We start from the raw sequence: 17,255 nt of genomic DNA on the forward strand, positions 1-17,255 counted from the left end.
GGTGATGACTCTTTCGACTTAACGCATCCGCGACCACATTCGCCTTGCCCGGATGATAAAGTATTTCACAATCATAATCTTTTACCACATCCATCCACCTACGTTGACGATAATTCAAATCTCGTTGATTAAAGAGATGTTTCAAACTTTTATGATCCGAATAAATCGTACACTTGACACCATACAAGTAATGGAGCCAAATTTTCAACGCATGCACAACCGCCGCCAACTCAAGATCATGAGTCGGATATCTCGTCTCGTGTTCCTTTAATTGTCGAGAGGCATAAGCGATGACTTTACCTCTTTGCATTAGAACACACCCGAGTCCATTTAACGAAGCATCACAATAAACCGTCATGTCTTCCACTCCTTCCGGCAACACTAACACCGGAGCTTGACATAACTTCTCCTTTAACAATTGAAAGGCAACTTCTTGCACGTTCTCCCAAACAAACCTCGCGTTCTTCCTCGTTAATTTCGTCAATGAAGAAGCGATCTTAGAAAAGTCTTGGATAAACCGACGATAATAACCGGCCAATCCGAGAAAACTTTGAACCTCCGTAGGCGTAGTCGGTTGTCTCCAACTCTTCACCGTCTCTATCTTCCCCGGATCCACTTGAATACCCTCCTTATTCACAATATGACCAAGGAATTGAACTTCCCTTAGCCAAAATTCACATTTGGAGAACTTAGCATACAACTTCTCCTTTCGTAATGTCTTCAATACTTCACGCAAATGACGTTCATGTTCGTTCATACTCTTTGAATAAACAAGTATGTCGTCAATGAACACAATTACCGACTTGTCCAACATAGGTTGGCACACTCGGTTCATAAGATCCATGAATGCCGCCGGTGCATTCGTAAGACCAAAAGGCATAACTACGAACTCAAAATGCCCATAACGTGTTCGAAAAGCCGTTTTCTCAATATCTTCCTCACGGACCCGCATTTGGTGATAGCCGGACCGTAGGTCGATCTTAGAGAAATACGTCGCACCTTGGAGTTGATCAAACAAATCGTCAATCCTAGGCAGTGGATAACGATTTTTGATTGTCACTTTATTCAACTCCCGGTAATCGATGCACATCCGCATACTACCATCCTTCTTTTTCACGAATAAAACCGGAGCGCCCCATGACGAAGCACTCGGTCAAATAAAACCCTTCTCGAGCAACTCTTGGGTTTGATTTAACAACTCTTGCATTTCCGTTGGTGCTAAACGGTAAGGAGTTTTAGCAATGGTAGTAGCTCCCGGAACCAACTCAATACGAAATTCAACTTGTCTTTCCGCCGGAACACCCGGTAACTCGTCCGGAAAAACGTCTTCGAATTCACTAACCACCGAAATTTCACGAATAGGTGGTGCCTCATCACGAGTATCAACAACATGGGCAAGAAAAGTCATGCCACCACTAACAAGAAAACGACGTGCCCGTGCAAAAGAACATATCGGCACAAGTCTTCTTCGTCTATCGCCATGAATAATCAACTCTCCCCCACTTGGGGTCTTCACACGTATAAACTTTTCATGGCATGCAATATCGGCTCTATTTCGATCGAGCCAATCCATACCAACAACGATATCAAAATCGCCCAAAGTCATAGGGATGAGATCAATTTTAAAGTTTTCGACACCAAAAACGACATCACAATTCTTACACACATCAACCACTAGCACCGTCTTGCCGTCCGCTATTTCGACTTCTACCGGACGACTTAACTTAGCTAACGGTCTATCAAGTTTAGGCACAAATTTTGGAGACACAAACGACAAATTTGCACCGCTATCAAATAAAATCCTTACCGGATTAGAGTTAACCATAAAAGTACCTGAGACAACTTCGTTGGATTGTTTGGCTTCATCATTGGTCATCAAATAGTTTCGATCCCTAGCCGTAACTGCCGCTTTCTCTAACCGCTTAACGTTATCATTATTCAAATCGGGGCATTCCTGCCTCTTGTGCCCCTCTTTACCACAATTAAAGCAAGTGACTTTGGTTGACGCCTTGGTGCAATCACGGGCCATGTGTCCTCTTTGATTACAATTATAACATGTGGGCCCGAAACTCCCGTAAGCACCCTTCTTCACACTATTAATGCTTTCGGAGCCTTTCTTGTTCTTTTTATTGGAAAAGTTCGAATGACTCGAACCTTCAAACTTTCTCTTTGAAAGAGTGAAATCACTCTTCCTCGGAACCTCCAATTCAAAACCTCGAGCCAACTCGAATAGCTCTTCAAAAGTCTTAGACATTCCCCTACTAATCTTACCCTTTAACTCATCGTTCAAGGTACAGTAGAAATCTTTCATTAGCTTGTGATCGTCACCAACATATTCCGGGAAAAAATGAGTCTTTGCCAAAAAGGTAGACTTGAAAGTAACCAAGTCCATTGAACCTTGTTGCAAATGATGCAACTCGTCCCGGATTCTATCAAGGTCAGAAGAAGTTCGGTATTCTTGGAAGAATTCCTTCTTAAACTCCTCCCATGTCAAGCTCATACATTGCTCTTCACCATACAAATTGATTTTATCGTCCCACCACAACTTGCCTTCTTCACGTAACATGCTAGACCCATACCTCGTCTTCTTCTCGGGAGGACATTCTGCGGTACGGAAAGCTCCCTCGATATCGGAAATCCAACAAGTGCTTTTCAATGGATCCCTCACCCCATTAAACATCGGAGGTTGAGTATCCTTGAAATTTTTGTAGTGGAAGTCACGCCTTCCACCCCCACCATTACCTTCACCCCCTTCGCCTCGAGGGTAAATGTTTCTAGCCTCTAAAGCCTCCTCTATTGTGGCTTTCATTCGATCATTGATCATTTCGGTCACTTGTCCATCGACCGACTCTTGGAAGACCTTTCGAACATCGTCAAGAAAATCCTTCTTTAACTTTTTAAAGATGGCCTCAACCTTAGCCGTGAGTTCAACATCCTCACTCGTACCACCTTTATCATTATCGTGTCCGTTTCTCGTCTTCATTCTATAAAACGGAAAGGATTAAACAAAGAACGAAAAGACATAACATGTAAGTATATACATGTACACCACACTACTCCATCTTGCTCGACAATTGTCGTACATTACTTATTTGACACGATTTGCACCCGCAACAACGGTAGCTAATCGTTGTTACGCGAGCACGTCGCATTAACTCGCTAGTACAACGTCCGTCTTGCTTGATGATTGCTAAACACAACATAAAACAATTAGCACAAGGTTAGCTCACATAAATCAAAGCACTAACAATTCCCGATTAGACCCAAAGTCATACAAGTCCCGCATAAAGCGCTCACACAATAAAGTCCAAGTCTAGGCACCTATCTCAAGTCGCCTAAATCCCTTAGACCATGCTCTGATACCACTTGAAATAACCCAACCCGTACTCCGTACGATAAAATTTTTTTTATTTATTTAAAATATAATACACATTTGCGCGCCAATTAAATATGTAACCCATTCCACACGATTCGTCAAAACATATTACGAGTTTAATGTTTACAAAGAGGCACAAAGGCCATTAACGAATGTGATACAAGTTTGACCAACAACAAATGATAGTTTATAATCCAAATGACACTCGATCATGGTTTGGGGCTAAACTACCTAAAACATTCGGCCACTTCAAAAGCTATCCCAAAAGCATCCCCTGTCAACACAAACGGGAGACAACGAATCCAACCGTATGCCCTTACCCTTGTCCAAGCCGAAACCTATAAAATGGTAAACAACGAGAGGGTAAGCAATGCTTAGTGAGTGTAACAATTATACATACATATATATATATAACCTATCCATTTGCAATCACAATACCAAATACCTCATACGAACTTGTAACTCAAATAACATGTCAACATAAACGTAACACCAACAAGTCGTACATTATCATGCCACTCCATTAGCATATACTCAACTCATCATATATATATAATATGCTAAACAAATCAACAATCTCAATATGGTTAACCAATAACGCTATGGTGCTACCGGCTCGTGGTTCACACCATACGCTCGAGTCATACTCTTTTGTAGTGCTACCGGATCGTGGTTCACACTCGATGCTACCGGCTCGTAGTTCACATCTTATTTTATAGTGCTACTGGCTCGTGGTTCACACTCGATGCTACCGGCTCGTGGTTCACATCTTATCACACACATGTTATGGCACTACCGGCTCGATGGTTCATACCATAACACCCACAAATAAATACGTCATATACACATACGTATAATTACTCCACTCACCTTATCACAAGGATGATGATTTAGCACTTCCGAGCTTCAACGCAATGTACCTAAATCATTAAGTGCACATTCAATTTCACAACTAGTGGGATTAACCACAATACTCCACTTGAGCATTTAATGACCCACTTTGCATTAAATGACTCAACTACCCACAACCACCCATAAATGGCCAAGACTCGACTTTAATCACTAATACTAGTGAATTAAAGTCTATTAACTTCAATTAACACAAAGCTTAGGGTAATCCATACCCATTTCATCTAATTGGGTCAACTAGTACCTTTTGACCCATTTTATATTTCTTAGATTCACAATCAAGTCAAACTTACCCATTTACACTTCTTTCATAAATCTTAAAGTGCATTAGTGATTAACAACACCAATTGACACTTACAACCTCAAATGACAAGGCCAAAACCCTAAATTGTGGCTATTAGTGTTTCATTACAACAACATAACACAAACTCGCCCATTTTACTCTCAAATGGGTCATACAAATCTCTAGTAACCCAAAACCCTAGCCATTACCCAATCAAAACTTAAAACATAAAGTTAGAACTTACCAAGACTATCTTCTTGTAGCTAGTAACAAGGAAACAACTTTAAATCTCGCTCCTAGGTTTGATTCACAAATCTCCAACTCCAAATCTCAAGATTAAACTAAGTAGGTTTTGTGTTTTGGGAGAGAAATAGGAAAGAAAAAGGAAAAGGAAATGAAATAAATGGATGTGTGGTGGAGAGTTAATGCCTCCATCAGATTTACATGTCAAATTACAATTTTATCCCTTAAAGTCATTTAATTTAAGCTAAAACCGGAATCAGAACTGTAGAATTGCCGCGACGCGGCACTAAATGTCGCGGCGCGATGTTACAAAGGAAAAACCACCACTCTTAACTCATGTTCTGATCCAGATTTGCTTTGCTTGTCACGTCGCGGACCCATTTCTCGCGGCGCGGCAGTGGCCTGATCCTGATCCCTTCGACAAGTTAGCATAAAATGATGGCTCAAACCACTAACACACCTCGTTCACTCTTCTTATGCTCGTCTAAGCTTCGACCTTAAGCCTCATACGACTCAATACCAATGCGACACACATACATATGTATATATATATATATATATATATATATATATATATATATATATATATATATATATATATATATATATATATATATATATATATATATATATATATATATACTCATTAACTAACACTAGGCTCATTTACAAACGTGCTAATAATTAAGTTTGTACCTTTAGACGTGCACGAGAAAAACGGGGTGTTACACCCAACTATTGCACCCATAAGATCTTCATGGAAGATGATTTCAAGCCATCAGTTCAGAGGCAAAGAAGGGTCAACCCTATGATTCAAGAAGTCATCAAGAAAGAAGTAATCAAACTTCTGGATGCCGGTATGATCTATCTAATCTCTGATTCACCATGGGTTAGTCCTGTTCAAGTGGTACCCAAAAAGGGAGGGACGACCGTAATTCAAAATGAGAATAATGAACTTATTCCAACTCGGAAGTTACCGGTTGGAGGGTTTGCATAGATTATTGTAAATTAAACGATGCAACCCGGAAGGATCATTTTCCATTACCTTTCATTGATCAAATGTTGGAACGTCTATCAGGAAATGAGTACTACTGTTTCCTAGACGGTTTTTCCGGCTACTTTCAAATTCCCCTCGATCCAAAGGACCAAGAGAAAACAACCTTCACCTGTCCTTATGGAACATTTGCCTATCGACGTATGCCCTTTAGGTTATGCAATGCACCAGCTACATTTCAGCGATGCATGGTAGCAATATTCCACGACATGATTGAACGTTGTATGGAAGTCTTCATGGACGACTTCTCAGTCTTTGGCAGTACATTTGATTCGTGCCTATCAAACATTGACAAGATGCTCACTCGGTGTGAAGAGTCAAATTTAGTTCTTAATTGGGAAAAATGTCACTTCATGGTAAAAGAAGGGATAGTTTTAGGACATAAGATCTCTAAAGCAGGAATATAAGTTGATAAGGCTAAGATCGAGACCATCACTAAACTTCCAGAACCTACCACGGTAAGAGCAATAAGGAGTTTCCTAGGACACGTCGGTTTCTACCGACGTTTCATTAAGGATTTTTCAAAGGTCACACGACCTCTCACTCACCTCTTAGGAAAGGAAGTCCCGTTTATCTTCGATGAAGAATGTCGAAAAGCATTCCACTATCTGAAAGAACAGCTAACACATGCACCGATCATGATAACTCCTGATTGGAGTCTACCATTTGAGATCATGTGTGATGCGAGCGATTTCGCAGTTGGATCAGTGCTTGGACAACGGGTAGATAAACACTTTCATCCAATCTATTACGCCAGCAAAACCTTAACCGGAGCTCAAGAGAATTACACTACCACGGAGAAGGAGCTGCTAGCCGTAGTATTCGCCTTCGACAAATTTCGTTCCTATCTTATCTTGTCCAAGACTACGGTCTATACAGATCATTCAGCCCTCAAATATCTATTCACTAAGCAAGATGCGAAACCGAGACTCCTACGATGGATCTTATGAAATGTCCCGTTCTTATTGATAAAAAACGTTCCATATTAATTGATTTCGTTGCGAGGTTTTGACCTCTATATGAGACGTTTTTCAAAGACTGCATTCATTTTAAAACAAACCATAACCTTTATTTCATCAATAAAGGTTTAAAAAGCTTTACGTAGATTATCAAATAATGATAATCTAAAATATCCTGTTTACACACGACCATTACATAATGGTTTACAATACAAATATGTTACAACAAAATAAGTTTCTTGAATGCAGTTTTTACACAATATCATACAAGCATGGACTCCAAATCTCGTCCTTATTTAAGTATGCGACAGCGGAAGCTCTTAATAATCACCTGAGAATAAACATGCTTAAAACGTCAACAAAAATGTTGGTGAGTTATAGGTTTAACCTATATATATCAAATCATAATAATAGACCACAAGATTTCATATTTCAATACACATCCCATACATAGAGATAAAAATCATTCATATGGTGAACACCTGGTAACCGACATTAACAAGATGCATATATAAGAATATCCCCATCATTCCGGGACACCCTTCGGATATGATATAAATTTCGAAGTACTAAAGCATCCGGTACTTTGGATGGGGCTTGTTGGGCCCGATAGATCTATCTTTAGGATTCGCGTCAATTAGGGTGTCTGTTCCCTAATTCTTAGATTACCAGACTAAATAAAAAGGGGCATATTCGATTTCGATAATTCAACCATAGAATGTAGTTTCACGTACTTGTGTCTATTTTGTAAATCATTTATAAAACCTGCATGTATTCTCATCCCAAAAATATTAGATTTTAAAAGTGGGACTATAACTCACTTTCACAGATTTTTACTTCGTCGGGAAGTAAGACTTGGCCACTGGTTGATTCACGAACCTATAACAATATATACATATATATCAAAGTATGTTCAAAATATATTTACAACACTTTTAATATATTTTGATGTTTTAAGTTTATTAAGTCAGTTGTCCTCGTTAGTAACCTATAACTAGTTGTCCACAGTTAGATGTACAGAAATAAATCGATAAATATTATCTTGAATCAATCCACGACCCAGTGTATACGTATCTCAGTATTGATCACAACTCAAACTATATATATTTTGGAATCAACCTCAACCCTGTATAGCTAACTCCAACATTCACATATAGAGTGTCTATGGTTGTTCCGAAATATATATAGATGTGTCGACATGATAGGTCGAAACATTGTATACGTGTCTATGGTATCTCAAGATTACATAATATACAATACAAGTTGATTAAATTATGGTTGGAATAGATTTGTTACCAATTTTCACGTAGCTAAAATGAGAAAAATTATCCAATCTTGTTTTACCCAAAACTTCTTCATTTTAAATCCGTTTTGAGTGAATCAAATTGCTATGGTTTCAAATTGAACTCTATTTTATGAATCTAAACAGAAAAAGTATAGGTTTATAGTCGGAAAAATAAGTTACAAGTCATTTTTGTAAAGGTAGTCATTTCAGTCGAAAGAACGACGTCTAGATGACCATTTTAGAAAACATACTTCCACTTTGAGTTTAACCATAATTTTTGGCTATAGTTTCATGTTCATAATAAAAATCATTTTCTTAGAATAACAACTTTTAAATCAAAGTTTATCATAGTTTTTAATTAACTAACCCAAAACAGCCCGCGGTGTTACTACGACGGCGTAAATCCGGTTTTACGGTGTTTTTCGTGTTTCCAAGTTTTAAATCATTAAGTTAGCATATCATACAGATATATAACATGTGTTTAGTTGATTTTAAAAGTCAAGTTAGAAGGATTAACTTTTGTTTGCGAACAAGTTTAGAATTAACTAAACTATGTTCTAGTGATTACAAGTTTAAACCTTCGAATAAGATAGCTTTATATGTATGAATCGAATGATGTTATGAACATCATTACTACCTTAAGTTCCTTGGATAAACCTACTGGAAAAGAGAAAAATGGATCTAGCTTCAATGGATCATTGGATGGCTCGAAGTTCTTGAAGCAGAATCATGACACGAAAACAAGTTCAAGTAAGATCATCACTTGAAATAAGATTGTTATAGTTATAGAAATTGAACCAAAGTTTGAATATGATTATTACCTTGTATTAGAATGATAACCTACTGTAAGAAACAAAGATTTATTGAGGTTGGATGATCACCTTACAAGATTGGAAGTGAGCTAGCAAACTTGAAAGTATTCTTGATTTTATGAAACTAGAACTTTTGGAATTTATGAAGAACACTTAGAACTTGAAGATAGAACTTGAGAGAGATCAATTAGATGAAGAAAATTGAAGAATGAAAGTTTTTGTAGGTGTTTTTGGTCGTTGGTGTATGGATTAGATATAAAGGATATGTAATTTTGTTTTCATGTAAATAAGTCATGAATGATTACTCATATTTTTGTAATTTTATGAGATATTTCATGCTAGTTGCCAAATGATGGTTCCCACATATGTTAGGTGACTCACATGGGCTGCTAAGAGCTAATCATTGGAGTGTATATACCAATAGTACATACATCTAAAAGCTGTGTATTGTACGAGTACGAATACGGGTGCATACGAGTAGAATTGTTGATGAAACTGAACGAGGATGTAATTGTAAGCATTTTTGTTAAGTAGAAGTATTTTGATAAGTGTCTTGAAGTCTTTAAAAAGTGTATGAATACATATTAAAACACTACATTTATATACATTTTAACTGAGTCGTTAAGTCATCGTTAGTCGTTACATGTAAATGTTGTTTTGAAACCTTTAGGTTAACGATCTTGTTAAATGTTGTTAACCCAATGTTTATAATATCAAAAGAGATTTTAAATTATTATATTATCATGATATTATGATGTACAAATATCTCTTAATATGATATATATACATTAAATGTCGTTACAACGATAATCGTTACATATATGTCTCGTTTCAAAATCATTAAGTTAGTAGTCTTGTTTTTACATATGTAGTTCATTGTTAATATACTTAATGATATGTTTACTTATCATAATATCATGTTAACTATATATATAACCATATATATGTCATCATATAGTTTTTACAAGTTTTAACGTTCGTGAATCACCGGTCAACTTGGGTAGTCAATTGTCTATATGAAACCTATTTCAATTAATCAAGTCTTAACAAGTTTGATTGCTTAGCATGTTGGAAACATTTAATCATGTAAATATCAATCTCAATTAATATATATAAACATGGAAAAGTTCGGGTCACTACAGTACCTACCCGTTAAATAAATTTCGTCCCGAAATTTTAAGCTGTTGAAGGTGTTGACGAATCTTCTGGAAATAGATGCGGGTATTTCTTCTTCATCTAATCTTCACGCTCCCAGGTGAACTCGGGTCCTCTACGAGCATTCCATCGAACCTTAACAATTGGTATCTTGTTTTGCTTAAGTCTTTTAACCTCACGATCCATTATTTCAACGGGTTCTTCGATGAATTGAAGTTTTTTGTTGATTTGGATTTCATCTAACGGAATAGTGAGATCTTCTTTAGCAAAACATTTCTTCAAATTCGAGAAGTGGAAAGTGTTATGTACAGCCGCGAGTTGTTGAGGTAACTCAAGTCGGTAAGCTACTGGTCCGACACGATCAATAATCTTGAATGGTCCAATATACCTTGGATTTAATTTCCCTCGTTTACCAAATCGAACAATGCCTTTCCAAGGTGAAACTTTAAGCATGACCATCTCTCCAATTTCAAATTCTATATCTTTTCTTTTAATGTCAGCGTAGCTCTTTTGTCGACTATGGGCGGTTTTCAACCGTTGTTGAATTTGGATGATCTTCTCGGTAGTTTCTTGTATAATCTCCGGACCCGTAATCTGTCTATCCCCCACTTCACTCCAACAAATCGGAGACCTGCACTTTCTACCATAAAGTGCTTCAAACGGCGCCATCTCAATGCTTGAATGGTAGCTGTTGTTGTAGGAAAATTCTGCTAACGATAGATGTCGATCCCAACTGTTTCCGAAATCAATAACACATGCTCGTAGCATGTCTTCAAGCGTTTGTATCGTCCTTTCACTCTGCCCATCAGTTTGTGGATGATAGGCAGTACTCATGTCTAGACGAGTTCCTAATGCTTGCTGTAGTGTCTGCCAGAATCTTGAAATAAATCTGCCATCCCTATCAGAGATAATAGAGATTGGTATTCCATGTCTGGAGATGACTTCCTTCAAATACAGTCGTGCTAACTTCTCCATCTTGTCATCTTCTCTTATTGGCAGGAAGTGTGCTGATTTGGTGAGACGATCAACTATTACCCAAATAGTATCAAAACCACTTGCAGTCCTTGGCAATTTAGTGATGAAATCCATGGTAATGTTTTCCCATTTCCATTCCGGGATTTCGGGTTGTTGAAGTAGACCTGATGGTTTTTGATGCTCAGCTTTGACCTTAGAACACGTCAAACATTCTCCTACGTATTTAGCAACATCGGCTTTCATACCCGGCCACCAAAAATGTTTCTTGAGATCCTTGTACATCTTCCCCATTCCAGGATGTATTGAGTATCTGGTTTTATGAGCTTCTCTAAGTACCATTTCTCTCATATCTCCAAATTTTAGTACCCAAATCCTTTCAGCCCTATACCGGTTTCCGTCTTCCCGAATATTAAGATGCTTCTCCGATCCTTTGGGTATTTCATCCTTTAAATTTCCCTCTTTTAAAACTCCTTGTTGCGCCTCCTTTATTTGAGTAGTAAGGTTATTATGAATCATTATATTCATAGATTTTACTCAAATGGGTTCTCTGTCCTTCCTGCTCAAGGCATCGGCTACCACATTTGCCTTCCCCGGGTGGTAACGAATCTCAAAGTCGTAATCATTCAATAATTCAATCCACCTACGCTGCCTCATATTCAGTTGTTTCTGATTAAATATGTGTTGAAGACTTTTGTGGTCGGTATATATAATACTTTTGACCCCATATAAGTAGTGCCTCCAAGTCTTTAATGCAAAAACAACCGCGCCTAATTCCAAATCATGCGTCGTATAATTTTGTTCGTGAATCTTCAATTGTCTAGACGCATAAGCAATCACCTTCATTCGTTGCATTAATACACAACCGAGACCTTGCTTTGATGCGTCACAATAAATCACAAAATCATCATTCCCTTCAGGTAATGACAATATAGGTGCCGTAGTTAGCTTTTTCTTCAATAACTGAAACGCTTTCTCTTGTTCATCATTCCATTCAAATTTCTTCCCTTTATGCGTTAATGCAGTCAAGGGTTTTGCTATTCTGGAAAAGTCTTGGATGAACCTTCTGTAGTAACCAGCTAGTCCTAAAAACTGGCGTATGTGTTTCGGAGTTTTCGGGGTTTCCCACTTTTCAACAGTTTCTATCTTTGCCGGATCCACCTTAATACCTTCTTTGTTCACTATGTGACCGAGGAATTGAACTTCTTCCAACCAAAATGCACACTTTGAAAACTTAGCGTACAATTCTTCCTTCCTCAATACTTCTAACACCTTTCTCAAATGTTCACCGTGTTCTTGGTCATTCTTTGAGTAAATAAGTATGTCATCAATGAAAACAATGACAAACTTGTCAAGGTATGGTCCACACACTCGGTTCATAAGGTCCATGAACACAGCTGGTGCACTAGTTAAACCAAACGGCATGACCATAAACTCATAATGACCGTAACGTGTTCTGAAAGCAGTCTTTGGAATATCATCTTCTTTCACCCGCATTTGATGATACCCGGAACGTAAGTCAATCTTTGAATAAACAGACGAGCCTTGTAGTTGATCAAATAAGTCGTCTATTCTCGGTAGTGGGTAGCGATTCTTGATGGTAAGTTTGTTCAACTCTCGGTAGTCGATACACAACCTGAATGTACCATCTTTCTTCTTGACAAACAAAACAGGAGCTCCCCACGGTGATGTGCTTGGTCAAATGAAACCACGCTCTAAAAGTTCTTGTAATTGGCTTTGCAGTTCTTTTATCTCGCTGGGTGCGAGTCTGTAAGGAGCACGAGCTATTGGTGTAGCTCCTGGTACAAGATCTATTTGAAATTCAACAGATCGATGTGGGGGTAATCCCGGTAATTCTTTCGGAAATACATCGGGAAATTCTTTTGCGACAGGAACATCATTGATGCTCTTTTCTTCAGTTTGTACTTTCTCGACGTGTGCTAGAACAGCATAGCAACCTTTTCTTATTAGTTTTTGTGCCTTCAAATTACTAATAAGATGTAGCTTCGTGTTGCCCTTTTCTCCGTACACCATTAAGGGTTTTCCTTTTTCTCGTATAATGCGAATTGCATTTTTGTAACAAACGATCTCTGCTTTCACTTCTTTCAACCAGTCCATACCGATTATCACATCAAAACTCCCTAACTCTACTGGTATCAAATCAATCTTAAATGTTTCGCTAACCAGTTTAATTTCTCGATTCCGACATATATTATCTGCTGAAATTAATTTACCATTTGCTAATTCGAGTAAAAATTTACTATCCAAAGGCGTCAATGGACAACTTAATTTAGCACAAAAATCTCTACTCATATAGCTTCTATCCGTACCCGAATCAAATAAAACGTAAGCAGATTTATTGTCAATAAGAAACGTACCCGTAACAAGCTCCGGGTCTTCCTGTGCCTCTGCCGCATTAATATTGAAAACTCTTCCGCGGCCTTGTCCATTCGTGTTCTCCTGGTTCGGGCAATATATAAATGTGGCCCGGTTTTCCACATTTATAACAAACTACATTGGCATAACTTGCTCCGACACTACTTGCTCCGCCATTACTCGTTCCGACACCATTTGTTCCTTTCGTTCTATTAACCCCTGGTCCGTAAACCTCACACTTCGCCGCGCTATGACCATTTCTTTTACACTTGTTGCAAAATTTGGTGCAGAACCCCGAGTGATACTTTTCACACCTTTAGCATAGCTGCTTCTGATTGTTGTTGTTGTTGTTGCGGTTATTATTGTTGTTAGGATGATTGTTGTAGTTGCTGTTGTTGTTGTTGTTGTTGTTGTTGTTGTTGTTGGGCCGTTTGTTGTAGTTGCGATTGATGTTGCGATTGTTGGGATAATTGTTGCGATTATTGTTGTAATTGCTGGTGTTGTTGTATTGGTGATTCTTATCACCGTTTTCCTCCCACTTTCTTTTGACTTGCTTCACATTGGCCTCTTCAGCAGTCTGTTCTTTAATTCTTTCTTCAATCTGGTTCACTAGTTTGTGAGCCATTCTACATGCCTGTTGTATGGAGGCGGGCTCGTGTGAACTTATATCTTCTTGGATTCTTTCCGGTAATCCTTTCACAAACGCGCCGATCTTCTCTTCCTCATCTTCGAATGCTCCCGGACACAATAGGCACAATTCTGTGAATCGTCTTTCATACGTGGTAATATCAAATCCTTGGGTTCGTAACCCTCTAAGTTCTGTCTTGAGCTTATTGACCTCGGTTCTGGGACGGTACTTCTCGTTCATCAAGTGCTTGAATGCTGACCACGGTAGTGCGTACGCATCGTCTTGTCCCACTTGCTCTAGATAGGTATTCCACCATGTTAACGCAGAACCTATGAAGGTATGCGTAGCGTACTTCACTTTGTCCTCTTCAGTACACTTACTTATGGCAAACACCGATTCGACCTTCTCGGTCCACCATTTCAATCCGATCGGTCCTTCGGTTCCATCAAACTCCAAAGGTTTGCAGGCAGTGAATTCTTTGTAGGTGCATCCTACACGATTTCCTGTACTGCTAGATCCAAGGTTATTGTTGGTATGTAGCGCAACCTGTACTGCGGCTATGTTTGAAGATAGAAAAGTACGGAATTCCTCTTCATTCATATTCACGGTGTGTCGAGTAGTCGGTGCCATTTCCTTCAAAATAGTCAAATGGAACAAGTTAATCATACAGAATATTAAGAGTAGTTAATAGTATTTCATAGCATAATATGAACTCATTTATAAAAGCTTTTTCTTCATATTAGCGTTTTATAAGTTTAAATTCGGGTAGTACCTACCCGTTAAGTTCATACTTAGTAGCTAATATACAATTCAACTACTACAATTCTATATGAAAAACTGATTATAATAATATTTCGCGTTCAAACTTTTACACAATATTTTACAAACTTACAATACCGCTTATTTTACATATAGCATGAAATATAGCACACAATAAATTTGATACAAGATGGTTGTGAAGATAATTCTAGCTAGTACACAAGTCGTTCAGCAAAGGTAATAAAGACACGTAATTCATACGTCCAGAAACAAGTCATGCATTCTGGTTTTACTAGGATTACTTCCCATCCTTGGGGGACGTTTTGTTTAATAGTTGTAGCCCGATGTTCTTGTTCTCACTTTGGTGAGAAGCGAACATTACTAATCCGTAAGCATAACATGCTTCTTTATGTTGCATGTTAGCCGCTTTTTCTAAATCACGAAGTCCAATATTCGGATATATTGAGTCAAAATAATTTCTTAACCCATTGCGTAAAATAGCATTTGGGTTCCCCGCAATATATGCGTCAAAGTAAACACATCGTAACTTATGGATTTCCCAATGTGATATCCCCCATCTTTCGAACGAAAGCCTTTTATAAACCAAGGCATTCTTGGAACGTTCTTCGAATGTCTTACAAACTGATCTCGCCTTAAATAGTTGTGCCGAAGAATTCTGACCGACTCTAGACAAGATTTCATCAATCATGTCTCCGGGTAGGTCTCTTAAAATATTGGGTTGTCTATCCATTTTGTGTTTTTATACTGTAATATAGACAAGAGTTAGATTCATAAAAAAAAATACTTATTAATACAAGCAATTTTTACATATATCATAAAGCATAAGCACACTATATTACATATATTACACCACACGAATACAACTATCTTATTCCGACTCGGTTGTTTCTTCTTCTTCAGTTTTGGTTCGTTTTGCCAAGTTTCTAGGGATATATGATGTTCCCCTAATACGAGCCGTCGTTTTCCACATTGGTTTAGAAAAACCTGGTGGTTTAGAGGTTCCCGGGTCATTGTTACAACTTAAGGACTTCGGGGGTTGACAATACATATAAAGTTCATCGGGGTTGGAATTAGATTTCTCTATTTTTATGCCCTTTCCCTTATTATTTTCTTTTGCCTTTTTAAATTCAGTTGGGGTAATTTCTATAACATCATCGGAATTCTCGTCGGAATCCGATTCATCGGAGAATTGGTAATCCTCCCAATATTTTGCTTCCTTGGCGGAAACACCATTGACCATAATTAACCTTGGTTGGTTGGTTGAGGATTTTCTTTTACTTAATCGTTTTATTATTTCCCCCACTGGTTCTATTTCTTCATCCGGTTCCGATTCTTCTTCCGGTTCCGACTCTTCTTCCGGTTCCTCTTCGGGAACTTGTGAATCAGTCCACGAATCATTCCAATTTATATTTGACTCTTCATTATTATTTGGTGAGTTAATGGGACTTGTTCTAGAGGTAGACATCTATCATATAATATCAAACGCGTTAAGAGATTAATATATCACATAATATTCACATGTTAAAAATATATAGTTTCCAACAAAATTTGTTAAGCAATCATTTTTCAAGTAAACACGGTCGAAGTCCAGACTCACTAATGCATCCTAACAAACTCGATAAGACACACTAATGCAAAATTCTGGTTCTCTAAGACCAACGCTCTGATACCAACTGAAATGTCCCGTTCTTATTGATTAAAAACGTTCCATATTAATTGATTTCGTTGCGAGGTTTTGACCTCTATATGAGACGTTTTTCAAAGACTGCATTCATTTTAAAACAAACCATAACCTTTATTTCATCAATAAAGGTTTAAAAAGCTTTACGTAGATTATCAAATAATGATAATCTAAAATATCCTGTTTACACACGACCATTACATAATGGTTTACAATACAAATATGTTACAACAAAATAAGTTTCTTGAATGAAGTTTTTACACAATATCATACAAGCATGGACTCCAAATCTCGTCCTTATTTAAGTATGCGACAGCGGAAGCTCTTAATAATCATCTGAGAATAAACATGCTTAAAACGTCAACAAAAATGTTGGTGAGTTATAGGTTTAACCTATATATATCAAATCATAATAATAGACCACAAGATTTCATATTTCAATACACATCCCATACATAGAGATAAAAATCATTCATATGGTGAATACCTGGTAACCGACATTAACAAGATGCATATATAAGAATATCCCCATCATTCCGGGACACCCTTCGGATATGATATAAATTTCGAAGTACGAAAGCATCCGGTACTTTAGATGGGGCTTGTTGGGCCCGATAGATCTATCTTTAGGATTCGCGTCAATTAGGGTGTCTGTTCCCTAATTCTTAGATTACCAGACTTAATAAAAAGGGCATATTCGATTTCGATAATTCAACCATAGAATGTAGTTTCACGTACTTGT

Source organism: Rutidosis leptorrhynchoides, chromosome 10, assembly GCF_046630445.1.
Source record: "Rutidosis leptorrhynchoides isolate AG116_Rl617_1_P2 chromosome 10, CSIRO_AGI_Rlap_v1, whole genome shotgun sequence".
NCBI lineage: Eukaryota > Viridiplantae > Streptophyta > Magnoliopsida > Asterales > Asteraceae > Rutidosis > Rutidosis leptorrhynchoides.